Genomic DNA, 22,322 nt, shown 5'->3' with positions numbered 1-22,322 from the left:
ACAAGGAGTCTCAGATGAAATTGGTGCCATTAGTGACCATGTCCTTGTCGATGGTATGACTATGTGGGAGGCTGGGCAATGAGTTCAGCCAAACTTAAGTTGCTTCACCATAACCTCGACCATAAGAACCTTCAGGGAGGAAATCAGGTAGCCCTCAGTGTACTCTACTGTAACTTTTAAGTGCTGTACTCTGTTACAACACATGCATCAAATTGCTTTACATACAGATAGAGTTTCTGTCTGCTTCCATTTTGTAAAAAGGATGTGTTACAGTTACAGTAATCAGTACTTCTATTTTTGTAGGACACAGAGGCGATGGAAGAAGCCCCACTAGACATTTCAGTTGATGCGTGCCAGGGGTGGATCAGGCATGCAAGAGGATTTTACCACCGCTGCCTGGCTAGGGCCAGTACAGCCTGACGAGATTCTCTGGCCTGTCGCAGGCCAAAGATGTGATGCTGGGGCAGAATATTTTTTGTTGTTGTTTGTTGTATTGTACTGTACAGTACATTAAGGAATAAAAAATGTGCAAGTGTATACACGTGTTCATCATGTGAAAAGTTCCGTGAGGGGGAGAACCACAAGCAACATAACTTATTACTGGTTTTGGTTTTTGGTTTTTGTAGTATTGTTTTGAATTTATCTCACCAGTGTGTAAGACTATGTTGTAGTGTGTGTATTTTTGAGGGCTTGTGTGTGATGTCTGAGAGTAAAGTTTTGTTTTTCAGTAAGATTGAATGGTTTTGAGTGTAGAGCTTAATTTTGACCTGAAAATAGGATGTTTGGGGAATTGAGTGAGACGTTATGGAATTGTGTTTACTGTTTTGAGAATATGAGGCATAGTTTCAAGTAATGTGTTTAGGCAATCAAGAAAAACTGTATTGTGGCAGATGAGGGCATTGAAAAGACATAACAAAAGATTTAATTTCAGAAACATTTCATTCAACATACACCTTTCAGTGCTCTGTAGTCCATGCTAATCTATTTTGCAATCAAGCACTGACTTTGGACTGAGTTTTTGGGGTCAATTTTTATGTGTAATCAAGTTGTGTTTTAATGAAAAAAAGTTGTGTTTAATGAATAGATAAGTAATATAATGTATTATAACTGTGGTTACAATTATTAATGAGTCCATATAATGCATACGGTACATTAAAAGGCATAATCAATGCATTAAAATACTTTTATAATGCATTAAATATAAAGGCTTCAAGTAAAGTGTTACTAAATGCTCTTCTAAGTATGTGCATACGTGTTCTATAGTAAACAATCAGACGAATGGTTGTTTGAACTGTGAGGCAAGATATTTCCTGCAGATGCCATAGGCAACTACTAAAAGTTTCTGTACTTTTTTTCAGAATATTCTACAATTGTAAAAATGAAGCATATCTCAGTAGTTTACTATTTTTGAACATCCATTTTTGTAAACTGTTTTAAAAACATTATGTAAACATGTGAATGAGCTGTACACATATAGTTTTGCTTTTGGGAAAAGCACCGAAATCAATCCTAACATTTTTGTTTTTGTAATACCATCTTGAAATCAACTTCATTATGAAATCTGTCAGTGGTGTTATGAACTTGTGAAAGAAATTTGAAAAACGATTTACCTATGAGCTATGAAATTAGAAAGAAGATTAATTAAACAAATGTTCCAGGTTCAATGCAAACTATGGACAACATCTGCTGCATAAAATTGGTTATCACAGAAAATACATACAACCTACATAAAACCATACCAACCAATGGTTTAAAAGACTTATTCTGTATGTGCATACATGTTGATATTTTAATTAAGGATTAAAGGGGTAAAAAATCAATGCTTTATCCGAAAAAACAAATCAATGCTTTATCCGAACTGAGTAGAGTGAAGGTAAAGTTCACCTCCAAACAGCCAATGAAAAGTAGGGCACTTGCACAATTTGGAAGGCAACTATTTGCTAAACTCTGGTAAACAGAATCTGCTGTTACTTTGCCCATGTGGGGGTGGGCTGCCTTATTAGCCTCATTTTTATTTGGCCATGATGCAATCAATCTAAATCCATTTCAATCTAACTATTAAAATGGCACATACACATTTACACTAACTACTCTCATTTCACACTGTGTGATTTATTAAAGACTATATGTCCATGTCATCTTACTACAATGAGGGAGGTTTTACAGAGTAACAGCTATTTTAAAGTTTTCAAGTTTTGATTTTGTGTTTACATTATTGTTTTTGGAGTACTATCTGAAATATTTACTGTTTTTACTGTATTTTTGATCAAATAAATGCAGCCTTGGTGAGCAGAAGAGATTTCTTTCAAAACCATTTTAAATAAATTATGTATATAGTAAGCATTTTTGTGGAATGCCCTGTGGGTGTTGGGGCCCCCAAAATGTAAAGACTCAGGGCCTCTGATTGTGTCAATGCAGCCCTAAACATTGTTGATTTGAATAAGTTTCATATGACAGTACTGAATTATTATTAAGTGTACATGACCCTTACAAAGAAAGTGCTTTTTGCATGGATTTGACCAGAATATCAGTGAGCTGATGGCAGTCCATCAATGCTTCTGAGAGCCAGACATGGTAAGAACAAACTTCTTCATCAGTGTAACTGTCGCAAGCTTCTCCACATCACTGAGAGAGTTTATCATATTTAATGTAGTACAATTCATGTACATTTATGTTTTTAGCACAGCTAAAGCACATTAACATGTTCCACCTGAAATTAAAATGCTCTTAAAAACTGAAAGTCTTACCCTAGTCCCAGGAATAAAAAACAGAATTAAAAAGATATAATTACAGTGTGTTCAAAGGTACTGTTGTTTAACATAGCGATTGTTCAGCTGATGAAATTTTCTATACTTTCGCTATACAAAAACTCCATGAAACAGTTTTAAAAGTTGTGAGTTGTGAAAATTACATGAGGATTTAGGACCTTTATACAGTGCATACCATTGTAAAAACTGTAAGCCTATCTGTCACAGTCTCATTTTCATTGGTGTTCAGTGTTGGGGGTAACACATTACTTTTAAATTTACAACAAAATGCTAAGTTATTTTTTTCGAATAAGTTGCAAGTTACTTTCTTTTCCCATTTACTGACTGACAGCTCTTCTGTCCCCGTGTTGAGAGAAATCGGGAGTGCAGAGGCATTGTGTGCTCTATGTAAACATGATGGTTATTCTAGACTAGTTCTAGACTAGACTAAATGTGAGCATACTTTTACTCATTTACTTCTTCTCCTGCGTCCTATTCTTCTGTATTCTTCTGTATTCGAGGGTGTGCTGATGACGAAGAACAGGTGCAGGGAATCCAGGGAGAGGTGTGACTGTAACAGTATGTTGGATTTGTTTTTGATCAATGGCAGCAATTTCATGTTTTCATTTCAGTAAAAGCTTCATATTACAATGATTTTACTACAACAATTCCACTACCATTGTTCCATATTTACAAAATATGTGGTCTGCGTAGGACACTAGCTACCAAGGGGACACCATCCCACCTTCTATGGGGGCAACATCAACATCAACACCACACACCCAACCCCAGGAAGAGATTTCAACCAAGGGGGCAACTAAAGTTCTGCATAGGGGACACATTTGACCAGTAGCTGCCCTGATCAATTCTTCTAATTTTCTTATTTGTTGAACTGGCCAGATGCCCTGCTTAATGCATGCTTTCTGATGGGCCTGGACGAGGGCACAATTCGCTATAGTGAACCTGCCTGTTTCTTTTCCCTAGTCGAGTCTATTAATCTGATTCTCTTTTTAAATGGTTCCAAGTTTGAAATTGAAGAGGTTCAAGAGCGAATGTGTCTTCCTCATCCAGTCCCCTCAGAAAAGCATGCGGCCTGGTCAGTTCACCCACAGCCAGTTTTCTCCACGTATCCCTCCAGTGGGTCTGCCCAGGTTGTCCTGCCTTTCCCAAAGCCCAGACCGCCAAAACGGATGGCCACCGTGAAGCCCAAACGGCCAAAGAGGACGACCGCTGCCGTGCTGGGGCCACCTATAATGATGGGTCGACAGAATGTGGATCCATTTGCAGCTTTTATTAAAAGGACTTACAATGCAGACAGGGCAAAGGCAGAGGCGTAAACAGGGACAGGCAATGGTCATGGCAGGCGGCAGACAAACAGAATCAGGTCACAGGCAAGGATCAGGGCAGGCGGCAACACAATCAAAGTCCAGTAAACAGGCAGGGATCAGGGCAGGCGGCAAAGGGTCACAGAGAATAAACAATCCAATCGATAACAGGTAACAGTCCACAGGAAAATGCTCAGAAATGATCACCAAGGCAAATCAAGACTTCGCGAAGTGTGTGTGTGTGTGTGTGTGTGTGTGTGTGTGTCTTAAATAGTGTGAGTGTGATGCAGTGCAGGTGTGTGTGCGATCAGTCCCAGGAATGAGGGCCTATTGGTAACGTAGTCCGAATGGTAACTGATCAGTATTCTGGTGATGGTTCCCTCCGGCGGTCCGGAGGAAGGGCCATGGGAGCCACATTCGTGACACCACCGAACGAAGGGGACCCATGGCTCATTGACTTTTGGACTGAGCCTGTCGCTCCAAGTCTCCAAGAGCCAGCTCCAGTCCTCTGTGAACCCGCTCTTAGTCTCCACGAACTTGCTCCTAGTCTCCACGAGCCTGCTCCAGCAGCACACGAGCCCACTTCAGCCCACGAGCCCACTCCTACCCATGACTCTGCTCCAGCCCACGAGCCCGCTCCAGTCCACGAGCCCGGTCCAGTCCACGAACCCACTCCATTCTACGAGCCCTTCCTGCCCCCCCTAAAACTTCCAAAAAAAATTGGGGGGGGGGCATGTACCCATGGGTGGGGAACATGTGGGTGGGACCCCTGCACCTCCCCCCGCACCTGCGTGTAGATCTCCAGGGCAAAGTTGTCACATCTTAGGCGCGAGGACGCGCCTACCGGGGAGGGGGAGGTAATGTTACAGTCACACCTGTCCCGGACTCCGTTTCCCATGTTCCTCCCTGTTCCACACCTGATCTCACTTCCCTCATCATCTCTCCCGCTCTCCCTGGATTCCCTGCACCTGTTCTTCGTCATCAGCACACCCTTTATTTTGGACTCACTCCTTGCACTCCTTGTCCGTTCTTGTTGTTTGTATGGTTGTTTAACGTGTTCGCTGTTCTGATCCCTTGGTTAATAAATTACCCTATTTCATAGGAGTCCGTTTCTGCCTTATTCCTGCTGCAGCCAACACAGTTTGTAACACATACATGGTCTTTGGTTATTATGGAAGCTTTTTTTCTACCACAGAATAAAAAAGCATAAAAGGTCATTGTGACTTTTTATCAAAAATATTTTTCTCACAATTCTGACTTTTTTTTTCTCAGAATTGTGAGATAAACTAGGAATTGAGAGAAAAAAAGTCAGAATTGTGAGATAAAAAGTCACAATTACTGTTTTTTATTTTCTATTCATGGCAGAAACAAGCTTTCATAGGTTCTGCATGTGTAAGGGGGAACCATAGAGATGCACAATCCAGCACACATTCTTCCTCCACTCCCATACCTCTTCTTCTCCCTTGTCCTGATCCAACTTCTCTCCTCCTTCATCTATTCCTCTCCCTTACCCAGACATTATTTTCTCTCTGCTCCTCTGTGTTGTTCTTCGTACACACTGAACAAAATCCGATTCAAATTGTCCTATTTTACTGTATGTAATGAAAAAACTTCAACACCTAACTATGCCTCCAACTGAGATTGAAATCTGATATTTCTCAATATTGCAGTGATCTGCTAATTAAAAATGCTTATCAATTGTTTCAGTATTTGCTTGATATGTTTTTCTATACTTTTCAGCTGCTGTTGTTGCAAAAGTAGAGGTTTTATACTATATTTAAAGATTGGAACATTAGGTCTTCATTTCTGACTTGCTGTGTTTAAGCATTTGCAAATAAGATGAGAAAGATCCATGATTTTGGTATAGGGAAAGCTTATATGAAAAGAAAATGTAAGCATTTTAGAAACATGTTAATTGACTGCATTTTGTGTGAAATGAACATGAATTGTGTTAATGGTATGGTTACAACAGACAGATGTTCTGCTAAATGTGTTTAGAGTTTTAAAAATGTGACTACAGATTGGACAAAAGAATGTTAGCAATTGAAAAAAACTGAAAAAAAGTCTGTGAAACATGTACTGAGATTATGTGAACATGGGCTGCATTCCAATTTGTTTTTTTTATGCCCTTTCCTTGCTAACTTCCCTCAGTCTCGTTGACTCGGATGTACGTTATTGCTTACATTGCATCAATGCCCACTACTGGCGGAACCTTAGCAATGGGCTGAATTGGAATGTCCTAAGCCCTTGATCACTTGGAATCCGCTATGGAGTTGATTTATTATTTTATTTTTTTCCCTTACGAAATTGTTTAATGCAGCATTCTATACATATATAGGTGTGTTTGGGTTGTTTTAAATGTTCAAAAACAAATATATATATATATATATATATATATATATATATATATATATATATATATATATATATATATATACAGTGGCAAGAAAAAGTTTGTGAACCCCTTGCAGAATCTCTGAAAATGAGAATTATTTTAATAAAATAAGAGAGATCATACAAAATTCATGTTATTTTTTGTTTAGTACTGTCCTGAGTAAGATATTTTTCATAAAACATGTTTGCATTTAGTTCACAAGACAAAACAATAGCTGAATTTATTCAAAAGTATGTGAACCATTGATTCTTAATACTGTTTGTTGTTTCCTGGATGATGACTGTTTGTTTGTTTTGTGATGGTTGTTCATGAGTGGTTGTTGGTGGTTGTCATGGATGTTGGTTCTGAGCATTTAAACTGAGCTCTGTTCTTCAGAAAAATCCTCTGTATCCTATAGATTCTTCAGTTTTCAAGCATTTTTGCATATTTGAACCCTTTCCAGCAGTGAGTGAATGATTTTGAGATCCGTGTTTTCATACTGAGGACAACTGAGGGACTCAAACTCAACTATTAAAAAAGGTTCAAACATTCACTGATGCTCCAGAAGGAAACACGATGCATTAAGGGTAGCAATATTGCTAAACTTTTGAACAGGATGAAGATATCACATTTTTTCTTATTTTGTTTAAATATCTTTGTTTTACATTTAGTACTGCCCTTCGGAAGCAACAGAAGATACTTGCATGTTTCCCGGAAGAAAAATTAAGTACAATTTACCTTGAACTTCAAATCCAAAAGTTTTCACCCCCCAGCTCTTAATGCATCATGTTTCCTTCTGGAGCATCATTGAATGTTTGAACCTTTTTTAATAGTTGAGTTTGAGTCCCTCAATTGTCTTCAGTGTGAAAAGATGGATCTCAAAATCATTCAGTCACTGCTGTAAAGGGTTCAAATATGCAGAAAATGCTTGAAAACTGAAAAATCTGCAGGACCTGAAGGATTTTTCTGAAGAACAGAGCTCAGTTTAACTGCTCAGGACAAACAAGAGACTCATGAACAACCATTGTTTTGTCTTGTGAATTAAATGCAAACATCTTTTATGTAAAATATCTTACTCAGGACAGTACTAAACAAAAAATAACATGCATTTTGTATGATCTCTCTTATTTTATTAAAATAATTCTCATTTTCACAGATTCTGCAAGGGGTTCACAAACTTTTTCTTGCCACTGTATATATATATATATATATATATATATATATATATATATATATATATATATATATATATATATATATATATATATATATATATATATATATATATATAAGTGTCCAAAAAAGTTGGGACACTGTACAAATTGTGAATAAAAACAGAATGCAATGATGTGGAAGTTTCAAATTTCAATATTTTATTCAGAATACAACACAGATGACATATCAAATGTTTAAACTGAGAAAATGTATCATTTTAAGGGAAAAATAAGTTGATTTTAAATTTCATGGCATCAACACATCTCAAAAAAGTTGGGACAAGGACAGGTTTACCACTGTGTGGCATCCCCTCTTCTTTTTATAACAGTCTGCAAATGTCTGGGGACTGAGGAGACAAGTTGCTCAAGTTTAGGAATAGGAATGTTGTCCCATTCTTGTCTAATACAGGCTTCTAGTTGCTCAACTGTCTTAGGTCTTCTTTGTCGCATCTTCCTCTTTATGACGCACCAAATGTTTTCTATGGGTGAAAGATCTGGACTGCAGGCTGGCCATTTCAGTACCCGGATCCTTCTACGCAGCCATGATGTTGTAATTGATGCAGTATGTGGTCTGGCATTGTCATGTTGGAAAATGCAAGGTCTTCCCTGAAAGAGACGACGTCTGGATGGGAGCATATGTTGTTCTAGAACTTGGATATACCTTTCAGCATTGATGGTGCCTTTCCAGATGTGTAAGCTGCTCATGCCACACGCACTCATGCAACCCCATATCATCAGAGATGCAGGCTTCTGAACTGAGCGCTGATAACAACTTGGGTTGTCCTTGTCCTCTTTAGTCTGGATGAAATGCCATCCCAGTTTTCCAAAAAGAACTTCAAATTTTGATTTGTCTGACCACAGAACAGTTTTCCACTTTGCAACAGTCCATTTTAAATGAGCCTTGGCCCAGAGAAAATGCCTGCGCTTCTGGATCATGTTTAGATATGGCTTCTTTTTTGACCTATAGAGTTTTAGCCGGCAACGGCGAATGGCACGGTGGATTGTGTTCACCGACAATGTTTTCTGGAAGTATTCCTGAGCCCATGTTGTGATTTCCATCACAGTAGCATTCCTGTATGTGATGCAGTGCCTAAGGGCCCGAAGATCACATCCAGTATGGTTTTCCGGCCTTGACCCTTACGCACAGAGATTGATCCAGATTCTCTTAATCTTTGGATGATATTATGCACTGTGGATGAATTTTTCTCTGAGAAACTCCTTTCTGATATTGCTCCACTATTTTTCGCTGCAGCATTGGGGGAATTGGTGATCCTCTGCCCATCTTGACTTCTGAGAGACACTGCCACTCTGAGGCTCTTTTTATACCCAATCATGTTGCCAATTGACCTAATAAGTTGCAAATTGGTCCTCCAGCAGTTGCTTATATGTACATTTAACTTTTCCAGCCTCTTATTGCTACCTGTCCCAACTTTTTTGGAATGTGTAGCTCTCATGAAATCCAAAATGAGCCAATATTTGGCATGACATTTCAAAATGTCTCACTTTCAACATCTGATATGTTATCTATATTCTATTGTGAATAAAATATAAGTTTATGAGATTTGTAAATTATTGCATTCCTTTTTTATTCACAATTTGTACAGTGTCCCAACTTTTTTGGAATCGGGTTTGTATATATATTATATAACCCTGTTATATAATATATAATAGATATATTAAATAAAGCAGATTGTCTCTTAGCACAAAATTATCAACATTTATTAATCTGTTTGTAAGAATTTCATGTGAATTATGAGAACTACCATAAAATGTAATATTTATATATTCTGGTGAAAGATGACGTAAACATTCTTTACAAATATATTTAAATCCATAACACTACATACTTTCACTTGCATGCTATTTACAATTATAATGCATCAAAGTGTGTAACAGAAGCTACATAGTTCACAAATCTATTGCAATGAATTACATAACTATGTTAAAAAATAATAAAAATCTAAAAACATTTACATTTAAAGGGATAGTTCACCCAAAAATGAAAATTTGATGTTTATCTGCTTACCCCCAGTGCATCCAAGATGTAGGTGTCTTTGTTTCTTCACTAGAACACAAATTATGATTTTTAACTCCAACCGTTGCTGTCTGTCAGTCAAATAATGCTAGTGGATGGGAACTTCTACTATAAGAGTAAATAAAACTTGCATAGACAAGTCCAAATTAAACCCTGCAGCTCGTGACAACACATTGATGTCTTAAGACACGAAACGATCGGTTTGTGCGAGAAACCGAACAGTATTTATATCATTTTTTACCTCTAATACACCACTATGTACAACGGCATTCATCACTCGATTCGTTTGGTCTGATCGCGCTCTGACAACGGCAGTGATGTCTCGCTCTCATTGAAGTATATGCGCGAGACATCACTGCCGCTGTCAGGCTCTTCCTCGCGGTGCTATGCGACGGCACTGGACGCTCGATGGACAGCCCAATCCTCGACCGCCTCCTGGCGGCCGACGATGGCTCCTCTGGCTGAGGGCAGCCGGCAGCGAGCCCGCCGTCCCCTGCTCCTCCCCTTCATGGCGGACATAGCAGGCTCCGGCCCACGGCGGACGACGGCAACTCCTCCGCTCCGTCCTGGACGGCAGCCACCCCACCTCGTCTCAGGAGCACGGCATCGGGGTCTCAGTCCCACCTGTCACAAGGCTCCAGCACCACCTCCTCGGGCAGCCTCTCGCAGTCTTCACTCCCAAGCTGCCCGAACTCCACAGCGCCGCAATCCCCCTCAGCAGCGAGGGCTCTCCGACAGCATGTCCCTCCTTCCTCCCGGGTTTCGGCACCAATGTAACACAGTCCGTAGATAAGGAAGAAGGAGGTGGGAATCGGCGAATGTCGACAAAGGATTGTTAGGTTTTGATAGCAGAGTTTCAATTTGACATAGATGTGAATGGTTTATTTCCCAGTGTTGTGTCTTGTGTGCTTGTGTGTAAAGTTTTGACACAATGAGCCAAAGTTTTGCAAAAAGTGTTCAAGCAATAGGCAAAAACTGTAACGATACGCTGACATTACCACTCACTTTGCAAAAAAACTAACAAAAATATGCCTTTTACTACTGTCATTTACCATTTGTAACATAGCTGAGGGGGGACAAAATGAAGACCTGGTAACCCCACACATTAGCAGAAGTCGAGGGCTGTTGGGAGTAAGTGAGTAGTCAGTAAACCGTGCATATTGGTCTATGACTCCGTAATTGCTCCGGCTGATCCCCCCATTGACGAGTTTAGTAAGCCGACCTCTTCTACCTCTTCTCCCTTTAGGACAGCACACCTGTCTGCATGTATCTCACAATTTCACAAACGAAAAGGAGAGGCAGTCATGGTGGGTGAACATCAGGGAGCATGTTGGGTCCGAACTGAATCAAGTCAAAACAAGTCCCCTTTATTTATATAGTGCAGAACACAGAAATAAATTACATTTTAGATTATATTCCAATAGAAAACATTTATTTTAAACTGTAATAATATTTCACAATATTACTGTTTTTACTGTATTTTTAATTCAATAAATGCAATCTTGGTGAGCAGACAAAACTTCTTTTAAAAATATTAAAAATCTTACCGATCCCAAACTTTTGAACGGTAGTGTAAGTGCATCACAGTGTGAAATGTGTTTTAATGAGTGAGAATGTGGTTAGATTTTTGCAAAAAGAGCGCATGAGATTTGCAAACAGTGTCTAACTGCCTGAACTTGTTTAAGGTTTTGCAGAAAGAGTGATTTATTTGACCAATTGGTTTAGGCTATTGACAATTTGGCTCAGAGAATGTGGTTTAGTGTCTTAGAAATTGTGAAAAATCTGTAATAAAAATGTCTCCCTCTCCTCTTTAACATTTGCATTTACTACAACCACTTCTCTCACTCATTTAGAACTATGAAGACTATTCCCAAAGGCTGTTACATGCAACTCCCACAGGCTGTTACATGCATTCCACACTTGCGCTTGACCAATTATATCGTTCTGTTTAGATTAAAAAATATCAGCATGCTTTTTATTGGTTATACATGGTGTCATTATCTGAAGGCAGCAATTAGACACAATTTACACTAAGTGAAAATAGCATATTTTCTTAGTAATAGATGCTATCTATACTAAGTGAAAATAGCGATATATTCTATTTATACTAAGTGACAATAGCAGCATTTTTCTTAGCGATATGCTATATACACTAAGTGAAAATAGTGATTCTGTCAGCAGGTAAACACGGGACACAGATTTAAGTGAAGGTAATATGGCATGTTTATTGATAACAACAGTAGAATAAGTCAAGTTCCCTTTATTTCTATAGCGGTTTTTACAATGTAGATTGTGTCAAAGCAGCTTTACATTGATAACTGGTACATTATTTTGGCTGCACAGCAGCTCTTAAAGAATAATGTCAATGCAGGCATATCAAAGCAGTGTTGAATATCAAATGTCAAGTCAAATGTCAAGTGTACCCAACTAAGCAAGCCAAAGACGACAGCGGCAAGGAACCCAAACTCCAACAGGTGACATCAGGTGACAAACAAGTGGCAAGTAGGTGTTAAAATGGAGAAAAAAACCTTGGGAGAAACCAGGCTTAGTCAGGGGGCCAGTTCTCCTCTGCGAACAGTGCTTTGTTACGACTCAGGATGCTATCATAAGTCCAATAGGATCGCAAAATTCAAAGTATTTATTTCAGTTCCATCCAGTTGAGGATCGTATTCATCACGCCGGTATAGACGGTTGTTGAGGAGCTGCGCTACTGGATGTAGTGTTGATGAGGCCTTCACAGTGAATGATCTAGTTGACTCAGTCTCTGCTGATACTTCAGGGCTGCGTTGTGGTCGTGTCAAGGTGCAGGTCCTTGGTCTCACCTGGATACGGCCTGGATCCGGTTGACTACGGTTAAACCTCGGGATAAACAGAAAGACTAATATTAGCGTAGATGCCATTCTTCTTCTGATGTAACGAGTACATCTGGTGTTATAGGAAGTGTTCCCGGTTCTGGCTGACCTAATTTATGCAGCCTAATAATCCTTTAACGGATTTGAAAATATAAATTGATAATATGTTGTGTATGCCAGGTTAAAGAGATGCGTTTTTAGTCTAGATTTAAACTGACAGAGTGTGTCTGCTACCCGAACAATGCTAGGAAGATTATTCAAGAGTTTAGGTGGCAAATAGGAGAAGGATCTACCGCCTGCGGTTGATTTTGATATTCTAGGTATTATCAGCTGGCCTGAATTCTGAGATCGCAAAAGACGTGAAGGACTATAATGCTTTAAGAGCTCGCTCAGGTACTGGGAAGCTAAACCATTTAGTGCTTTGTAAGTAATTAGCAAGATATTAAAATCTATACGATGTTTAACAGGAAGCCAATGCAGTGTTGACAGAACTGGGCTAATATGGTCATACTTCCTAGTTCTAGTAAGAACTCTAGTTGCTGCATTTTGTACGAACTGTAGTTTATTTATCAGGCGAGCAGAACAACCACCCAGTAAAGCGTTACAGTAATCTAGCCTTGAGGTCATGGACACATGAACTAACTGTTCTGCATTTTTCATTGAGAGCATATGTCGTAGTTTAGATATATTTTTAAGATGGAAGAATGCGGTTTTACAGATGCTAGAAACATGGCCTTCAAATGAATGATTGGTATCGAAGAGCACACCCAGGTTCCTAACTGATGACGAAGACTTAACAGAGCAGCCATCAAGTGTTAGACAGTATTCTAGGTTATTATGTGAAGAAGTTTTTGGTCAAAAAATTAGAATCTCTGTTTTTTCTGAATTTAGTAGTAGGAAATTACTGGTCATCCAATTTTTTATATCAGTGTAGTGAACAACAGACGTGATGGCACCAGAGTTTCACAACAGACATTCTTTTGTCCCACTTTGATTAATCAAAAGAATGTGATAGGACCCTCAATGACAAGTAAATGACTATTGTAATCAGGACTGCCAAAGGTGGGAGACAGAAAAGATGACATCAATGGCCCATTGACGATAGGCTAATCTCATCACGAGTTGCCTTTGTTCACCTCAGGCTTCCATGCCTGAGTTCAAGGTGTGAATGACCATGGACTCCTAGGGCTGCCAAACTGGTTCTGGCTAGAGCACAGCAAGAACAAAGAAATGCTCAGAAAGGAAGACATTTTCTAAACATATTGGCTTGAAATCACCAAAAATGGACAGGAATACTGTAAGGAACATGTCCTATGTGTCCTTGTACTCATCCAGGAAACTGTGCACACACAGTAGAAACCACACCTGGAATAAAAGCCAATGCAACTACACCCACTGAGACAGAAGTGTGATACCTCAACCAATTCACATCAAGTTTGGACTCTACGAGTTCAGAACACGGCCACAAGGACTTTGAGAAAGGCTTGAAAAAGTAATAAAGCATTTCCAAGGTCCTAAAGACATTGTCTTATTTAACTGTGTATTTTGGAACAATACAACAAGTTTCACAGGATGAAAGGTGGGCGTGTTAAGGGACGGACACCTGGAATGCTGTGACCCAATTACATCACCACATCAGGAAAGGTGGGGATTAGTAATCCCCTCCCCAACGAGAAGGAATAAAAGTTTTCCCAAGTGAACAGATCCTTGTTCTGCTTGATCCTTTCACCGCACGGATGAAGCAGCCAAAGTGCTTCTGCAGAGGACTTTGACTCCTGACCTGCATAACCCAAGTACCTCCAACCTTCAGAAGATCCTACGGACCGACCACCATCTGACCTACAGTTCTCTGGATCACACAAAGACCTCCAGCACTCAGTTGCAGCTCTGCAGCTGTTGGAAAGCAATCCAGTCTCCCACTGCACATGGAAGGATACCAGTGGACAACGTTTCCCATTCCCGGACTGATCACCCGACCAAGTGCTAAGCTATAAGCTAATAAGCTAACCAAACCTTTTCCAAAATCCTTGGCATTAGGTTGTTGCTAAATGAGATTGCTATTTGTGTAGAGACTGTTTTTCTAGGATCAGCGTACACAGATAGATAAATTAGACACATTATTTGTATTCAGAGTAAATGCTTATTTACTTATTTTTAATACCAGCATCCAGAAAGACCACAATTGACCACCTCATAGACTGCTAATTACCCATTCATTGCTTCATCCAATCCATTGCTCATCTACTTGGCATTCAGTTTTGTTAACATCCATTTGTGTTGTAGTTTGTAGTTTCTGTTTGATTATCGATTAAATTTTCTTAGTAGTTTAGTCATTTTTCCTTAGTAGTTTAGTCATTTTCCTTTGTAGTATTTAGTGAGTGTGATATTTTACTCTTGTATATCTTTTTGTTAATATATTCATTTTATTGCAAACTGTGTCATTCTTGTGTTGATAATCAGAGGCTCTACAAGCTCGCCCGAATCTCACTAAATCCTTCAGATTGGTCAGACGATAAACTTCCTCCAATTTATAAAATATTAATTCAGTTAACAATCTTTCATGATTGTTCTTTATTGTCAAGGTGAGAATCCTGACTGGTGCCCCGAAATATTGGAAGGAATCATCTGACTCAATATTAATATTAATACAAAATATTAATATTAATATTTAAGACCAAATCACTACTTTTGTGGTGCCCTCATGTGAGGCTAATCCAAAATCACTACATCAGTTATGCATTTTGTTAATTTTGTGAATTGGTAAGTTTCGTCAGGGCGCGAAGAAATATAGAGCTGAGTATCATCAGCGTAACAGTGAAAACTAATGCCATGCTTCCTAATGATATCTCCTAAGGGTAGCATGTACAGAGTGAAAAGCAACGGTCCTAGTACTGAGCCCTGCGTTACTCCGTATTGAACTTGTGATCGATATGACATTTCTTCGTTTACTACTACAAACTGATAACGGTCAGATAAGTATGATTTGAACCCTGACAATGCAATTCCACTAATGCCAACATAATTTTCGAGTCTATTTAAAAGAATATTGTGATCAATAGTGTCAAATGCAGCACTAAGATCCAATAACACTAATAGAGAGATACAATCACGATCTGATGATAAGAGCAAATCATTAGTAACTCTGAGAGCAGTCTCAGTACTATGGTACGGTCTAAATCCTGACTGGAAATCCTCACAGATACTATTTCTTTCTACAAAGGAACATAGTTGTGATGATACTGCCTTTTCAAGTATTTTTGACAGAAAAGTGAGATTTGAGATTGGGCTGTAATTGACTAATTCCCTAGAATCAAGTTGTGATTTTTTAATAAGAGGTTTAATAATTGCCAGCTTAAAAGTTTTTGGTACGTATCCTAGCGATAAAGATGAATTGACGATATTAAGAAGAGGATCTATGACCTCTGGAAGCATTTCTTTCAATAGCTTACTCTGTATAGGGTCTAACATACATGTTGTTGATTTTGATGATTTAACAAGTTTAGACAATTCTTCATCTCCTATTTTTCCTCAGGGAAACTACAGTGCACTGTCTGACGCGATACTGTAGTAGACGGTTGCATGGTTATAATTTTTTCTCTAATATTATCAATCTTGCAAGTAAAGAAGTTCATAAGGTCATTACTGCTGTGCTCTTTGGAAACATCAGAAGCTGAAGCTTTATTTCTTGTTAATTTAGCCACTGTATCAAATAAATACCTAGGGTTGTGTTTATTTTCTTCTAAATGTTTTGAAAAATAGGCTGATCTACGTAGCAGTTTTTAAGGCCTTTCTGTACTCAATCATTCTCTCTCCCCACGAAATGCGAAATACTTCTAGTTTTGTTTTCTTCCAGCTCCGCTCCATTTTTCTGGCTGCTACCTTTAGGGCCCGAGTGTGCTCACTGAACCATGGCACTGGATTCATTTCCTTAATCTTTTTTAAACACAAAGGAGCAATTGAATCTAATGTGCTGGAAAAGACAGAGGCAATAGTTTCTGTTGCAACATCGAGGACTTCTAAGTTGTCTGGTATGCTAAGGCGATGAAACTGATCAGGAAGATTATTTATAAAGCGATCTTTAGTGGTAGAAGTGATGGTTCTACCATATTTATGGCAGGGAGGCAGTTTAGCTGCCTCGACTAAATGTAGTATACACAAGAATAGATAATGATCTGAGATGTCGTCACTCTGCTGCAGAATTTCAACAGCATCAATATCGATTCCATGTGACAATATTAGATCTAAAGTATGATTACGACAATGAGTGGAACCTGACACTTGTTGTCTAACACCAATAGAGTTTAGAATGTGTGCAAATGCCAATCCCACTGAGTCTTTTTTATTATCTACATAGATATTAAAATCACCAACAACAATCAGCAAATTATTTGATAAAGTCTGTATGGTGTCCTGGTGGCCTGTATGCAGTAGCCAGCGCAAATGTCAACTTACATAATGTTATGTAAAGTACCATCACTTCGAAGGAATTATATTTGAATGACTTTTGACTAATACTGTAAATATTACTATAAATTACAGCAACACCACCCCTTTTGCCTTTCTGACGGGGATTGTGTCGATAATCATAACTTTGAGGGCTAGACTCATTTAAAGTAATGTAATCGGTCGGTTTAGCCAGTCTGTCTGCTTCCTGACTTGGGCCCCAGTTTGTCATGTTTCAGTTCCAAGACTATGTGCCATATTACTAGAGAGAAGAGCAGCACCATCCCGAGAGGGATGAATACCATCTCTTTTCAACAGGTCAGGTCTGCCCCAAAAACTTTTCCAATTGTCTATGAAACCTATATTATTTTGTGGACACCACTTAGACAGCCAGCCATTGAGTGATGATAATCTGCTAACTATCTCATCACTCCGACGAACAGGAAGGGGACCAGAGCAAATTACTTCTCCTGACATTATATTTGCGAGTTCACACACCTCTTTAATGTTAATTTTAGTGATCTCCGACCGGCAAAGTCGAACATCATTAGTGCCGATGTGAATAATAATTTTAGAGTATTTATGATTAGCATTAGTCAGCACTTTTAAATTTGCTTTGATGTCAGGTGCTCTGGCTCCCGGAAAACGTGACTATGGTGGCCGGTGTCTCTATTTTCACATTCCGTATAATAGAATCGCCAATAACTAGGGCACTTTCAACAGGATTTTCAGTGGGTGCGTCACTGAGTGGGGAGAACCTGTTTGATGTTCTTATTGGAACTGAAGAGTGGTGTTTTCTGTGGCTAGGCCGCCTCACCATTACCCAAGTGCCCTGCTGCGCGGGCTCTACAGCCAGAACCAAACAGTGTACAGTTCACTAAGCTAGTCGCATCCAAAACAGTATCTGAAGCCCTTGCATTCTTACTATCCTCGATTAAAGTTTGGATGCGTGTCTCTAATTCTGAGATTCTCTCTGTTAGCCTGACTATTTCCCTGCATTTATGACATGTAAATCCCTCGTCGCTGACAGAGAGAGCTATGCTGAACATGTGACAAATGGAACAGGTAACAATGCTAGGAGAGGATGACATGACTCACCGTGTTTGTAGACTGATCCAAGTTACCACAGCTGTTTGATGAACGCGTTGAAAAAGGAGCACGCGAGAGACTGATGACACTAGCTATTAACAAGCTAGCGAGATGCAAACACGTTGTAACAGCGATTTAGATTCAAAGATTACAAGCTAGCGATGTCAGATTAATGTGGTAGGCAATATTATATATAAGGTAATAATAATATAAGCAACAATGAATAAAAGTAAGAGATTCAAACCAAAGCTATATGGAGTTACAGACACAAACCACTCTGAGCAGCGAGGCAGACAGGAGCAATCGAGCAGCGATATTTTTGTGGAGAAACGCTACAGATCCCAGATCCTGTGTTGTAGAACAACACAGATGAAGGAGAATCCAGGTGAGTAAACGATGTATTGATGGAAAGACTTAGATAATGTCTTATCTGTATACTGTAGTCTTTCTCTATTCCAGGGCATAGAGCAGAGCTGAAGAGGCAGAAGATGATCGCTAGCGAAGGCAGAGAGTGATCCAAGGAACAGGTGAGTAATGACCAGGTAAGTGGTGGGCGGAGACGATGGTGGCTGTGTAGACTCCCTGACAGTTATATTGTATTTACACTAGAAAAGTAGCAGTTCTTTTGCAATAAGTGCAAATAGTTATGCTATTAAATAGTGGCAGATACTATTTGCGCCTCAGTATTGTTGTACATTAACAGGATGCAGTAAGAACATGGAGTGTAATGACTATATTTATTAAAATTATTACATTTTATTGGAACAATAAAGCCCTCCCTATACACCCCTAATGATAAACACTTTATACAGTCGTTAGGCACTTTATTTCCACTTTTCAAATATTTTCTTAATTTTTATTGAAAACAAATGCCTTTTCGATCTGATATGTGATGGGAAAAGGGAGAAGAGCGAGTTCGGCAAAAGGAGGATTTGAACTATGTTGGCACTCTACGAGAACAGTTTTCAGAGCTCGAAGAATCAGCACGCGCGGTCAGTGTGACACAAAACTACCAGTTTGACACTAAACGTGTGAGAAAAAAAAGAGATTTGTCAGCAGATGAGTCTGCTGATGACAGCAAAGTAGATTTTAATGACAGCAGTCAGAAATTTAAAGTTGAAACATATTACGTCATCATTGACAGACTTTGTTCATGCCTATTCAAGCGCATAGAAGCCTACACACATGTGTGTGACCTCTTTGGGGTTTTATTTGAGAGGGACTGTGATGATTGTGATGTGCGTGTAAGAGCTGCTAAGCTGAGCTCCACTTATTCAACAGATCTGGATAGTTCCTTGTCAGATGAACTTATTCAGTTCAAGCACTTTGTGCAGCATGAGACTTCACCTGTACAGCTGCTGCAAGCTCTAGACAGACATGGACTTAAGACAACATTTCCCAATGTTTATGTTGCACTAAGACTGTTTTTAACCTTACCTGTGTCTAACTGTGAGGGTGAGAGGTTTTGAAACGGGTTAAAAATGAGCTGAGGACCACAATGTCGCAGACACGGCTCTCTGCACTTTCTCTCTTAGCCATTGAACATGAACTTGTAAGTGGCCTTGATTTTGAAGATATTATACATCAGTTTGCACAGTCAAAGTCCAGAAAAAAGCCAGTATAAGATGCCAAATGAAAGCAAACATGCACTTCTTCATTATTTAGGATTAAAATTGTGTGTTTTGCCAGGTTTTGTAGTATTTATTTTTATCTTGTCTTCTAGAGAGAAATTGTGTCACAGACACGGCTCTGCACTTTCTATTTTAGCTATTAGACATGAACTTGTTAGTGGCCTTGATTCTGAAGATGTTATACACCAGTTTTCACAGTCAAAGTCCAAAAAAAAAAGCCATTGTAAGATGTGTTTGCCAAATGAAGGCATTTCAAATTCAAACATGCACTTTGTCATTATTTAGGACTAAAATTGTGTGTTTTGCCAGATTATGTAGCATTTATTTCTGTCTTGTCTTCTTCAGAGAAATTGACAGATTTCTAAATGTTCATGTAGCACTAAAATGTTTAACTGGTTAATTGTGCTGTGATATGTTGTTGTTCTATTTTAAAACAAGTTAAAATGAGCTTAGGATAAAAATGTTTATGAGCAGATAATAGTGATACTGCATTTTATTTATTTATTTTTTCCTTGAGGTGCCAGCTTCATTAAAATGCTGTAAATTGTTGTGGAGGGATAACTGGCAGATTTCAAATTGTTTGTGTTGGACTAATAACTTGATTGCCTTGTTGAATTCTGAGGAAACAGGGTCACCCTGTCAGGGTGATTTCTGCTTAAAATGAGCTGAGGACCAAAATGTTTCTTGATGTGTTGTCTGTGGTCTTCTGTTATAGCTCTATCAATTCAATACATTTATTTTGGGAATAAATGTTGTTAAATAAACAATGGTTTGAAAGTGGTTGCTTATTTATTCATTTTTGTGAAAATGGAGGATATTTCCCTCCCTCTCAATGTAGTGGGTCAATTTTACCAGATTATACAGATGCTGATGTGTTTTGTTTTCATAGCATCATATGTGAGTGAATGTCTTTGATAGGGGACATAGCATTTAAATATTTGTAAATCAAAATACACCTGATGACAGTTAGAATTTGAAGTATTGAGTATATTTACTGTATATTACAGTAATATATTCTGTATATGACCATATTATGGTGATCCTGGGGTCGTGATGATGGGGCCCTTGAATATTGTTGCCCAGGGTACAACAAAGTGTTAATCTGGCTCTGGACGTAGCCATGCATAGGTTTTAGAACGACTTTGGAGTCGTTAGGCCCTAACTCGAGGCACGCAGGGTTCACAGAGAGAGCCTGCAAGTCACCAACACACTTAACCGATGCTAGTGCAAGCAGCAGAGCGGTTTTGAGCGTCAGGGGCCTGAGGTCAGCTGAACGCAGTGGCTCAAAGGGAGGCTCTTTGAGAGCTCTGAGGGCCAGAGAGGTCCCAGGTAGGGACTGTGAGAGGACGAGGAGGATTCAATTGCCTAGAACCTCTCAAGGAACGCACCACAAGGTTGTTTCGTCCCACTGACTGGCCAGTGATAGGAGCGTGAAATGCTGCAATGGCTGCTACGTAAACTTTGAGTGTTGAAGGGGTGCGACCCATATCCAAATGCTCCTGGAGGAAAGACAGTATCGGTGATACGTCACACTCCACAGGGTCTATGTTGCGTGCAGAGCACCAGCCAACAAAGACAGAACATTTCTGGGCGTAGAGGCGTCTCGTGGACGGCGCTCTCACATGAGAAATGGTATTTAGCACGTCCCGTGGGAGGTTAGCAGGCTCCCATTGAGGGACCAGAGGTGCAGAACCCAAAGTTCTGGCTGAGGATGCCAGATTGTCCTGTTCGCCTGAGAGAGGAGGTCCCGTCTCAGGGGAATTGGCCACGGGGCTTTCGTGGAAAGCCTGAACAGCTCCGAGGACCAGACTTGGCTCCTCCAGAGCAGGGTCACCAGGAGGACTCTGTGTTTGTCTTCCCTGATTCGCCTGATGACTTGAGGGATCAGAGCGATCGGGGGAAAAGCGTACAGGAGAGTGCTGGGCCAGATGTGGGCCAGCACATCTACCTCATTCGAAAAATAAATTGGGCAGTGAGAGTTGTCTTTTGAGGTGAAGAGGTCTATCTCTGCCTTTCCGAAGAACTCCCAGATTCTGAGAACCGTCTGGGGGTGGAGCATCCACTCATCTGAGGGGACATTGTTCATTGTATCTGAGTCACCTTGAGCGACTGAAACCTCGGTAATGCCCATTCCAACAGACGTTTCACCAGAGTGTATAAGCTCTAGGTTTTCTAGCTCGGCTTGAGATTGGGCTAGAATGAGCCAGTCGTCGAGATAGTTGAGAACTCGGATTCCCATCTGTCTCAGAGGGGAAAGAGCCACGTTCATGCACTTGGTAAAAGTGTGAGGAGCTAGGGACAGCCCGAATGGAAGGACCATGTATTGGTAAGCCACACACTCGAATGCGAATCTCAAGAATCGCCTGTGATGGGGGGCTATCTGGATGTGAAAGTATGCATCTTTCAGGTCCAGCGAGCAGAACCAGTGCCCGGGGCAAATCTGCGTGAGGATCTGTTTCAGCGTTAACATTTTGAACTTCCGTCTCATGAGGGAAAGGTTCAGAAGTCTGAGGTCCAAGATGGGTCTGAGACCGCCATCTTTTTTGGGGACAAGGAAGTAACGGCTGTAAAAGCCCGACTCACTCTCTGAGGGGGGCACTATTTCTATAGCC

The 22,322-nt window shown here is 39.7% G+C and overlaps 1 pseudogene; it reads right to left on the bottom strand.

Moving 5' to 3' along the window:
* Positions 1-3,849: 3,849 nt before the first annotated feature.
* LOC125262669 lies at positions 3,850-20,426 on the bottom strand (annotated as a pseudogene).
* Between the last annotated feature and the right edge of the window lie 1,896 nt (positions 20,427-22,322).

The sequence above is a fragment of the Megalobrama amblycephala genome, linkage group LG2 (genome assembly GCF_018812025.1).
Source record: "Megalobrama amblycephala isolate DHTTF-2021 linkage group LG2, ASM1881202v1, whole genome shotgun sequence".
Classification (NCBI taxonomy): Eukaryota; Metazoa; Chordata; class Actinopteri; order Cypriniformes; family Xenocyprididae; genus Megalobrama; species Megalobrama amblycephala.
This window is presented reverse-complemented; position numbering and strand designations above follow the sequence as displayed.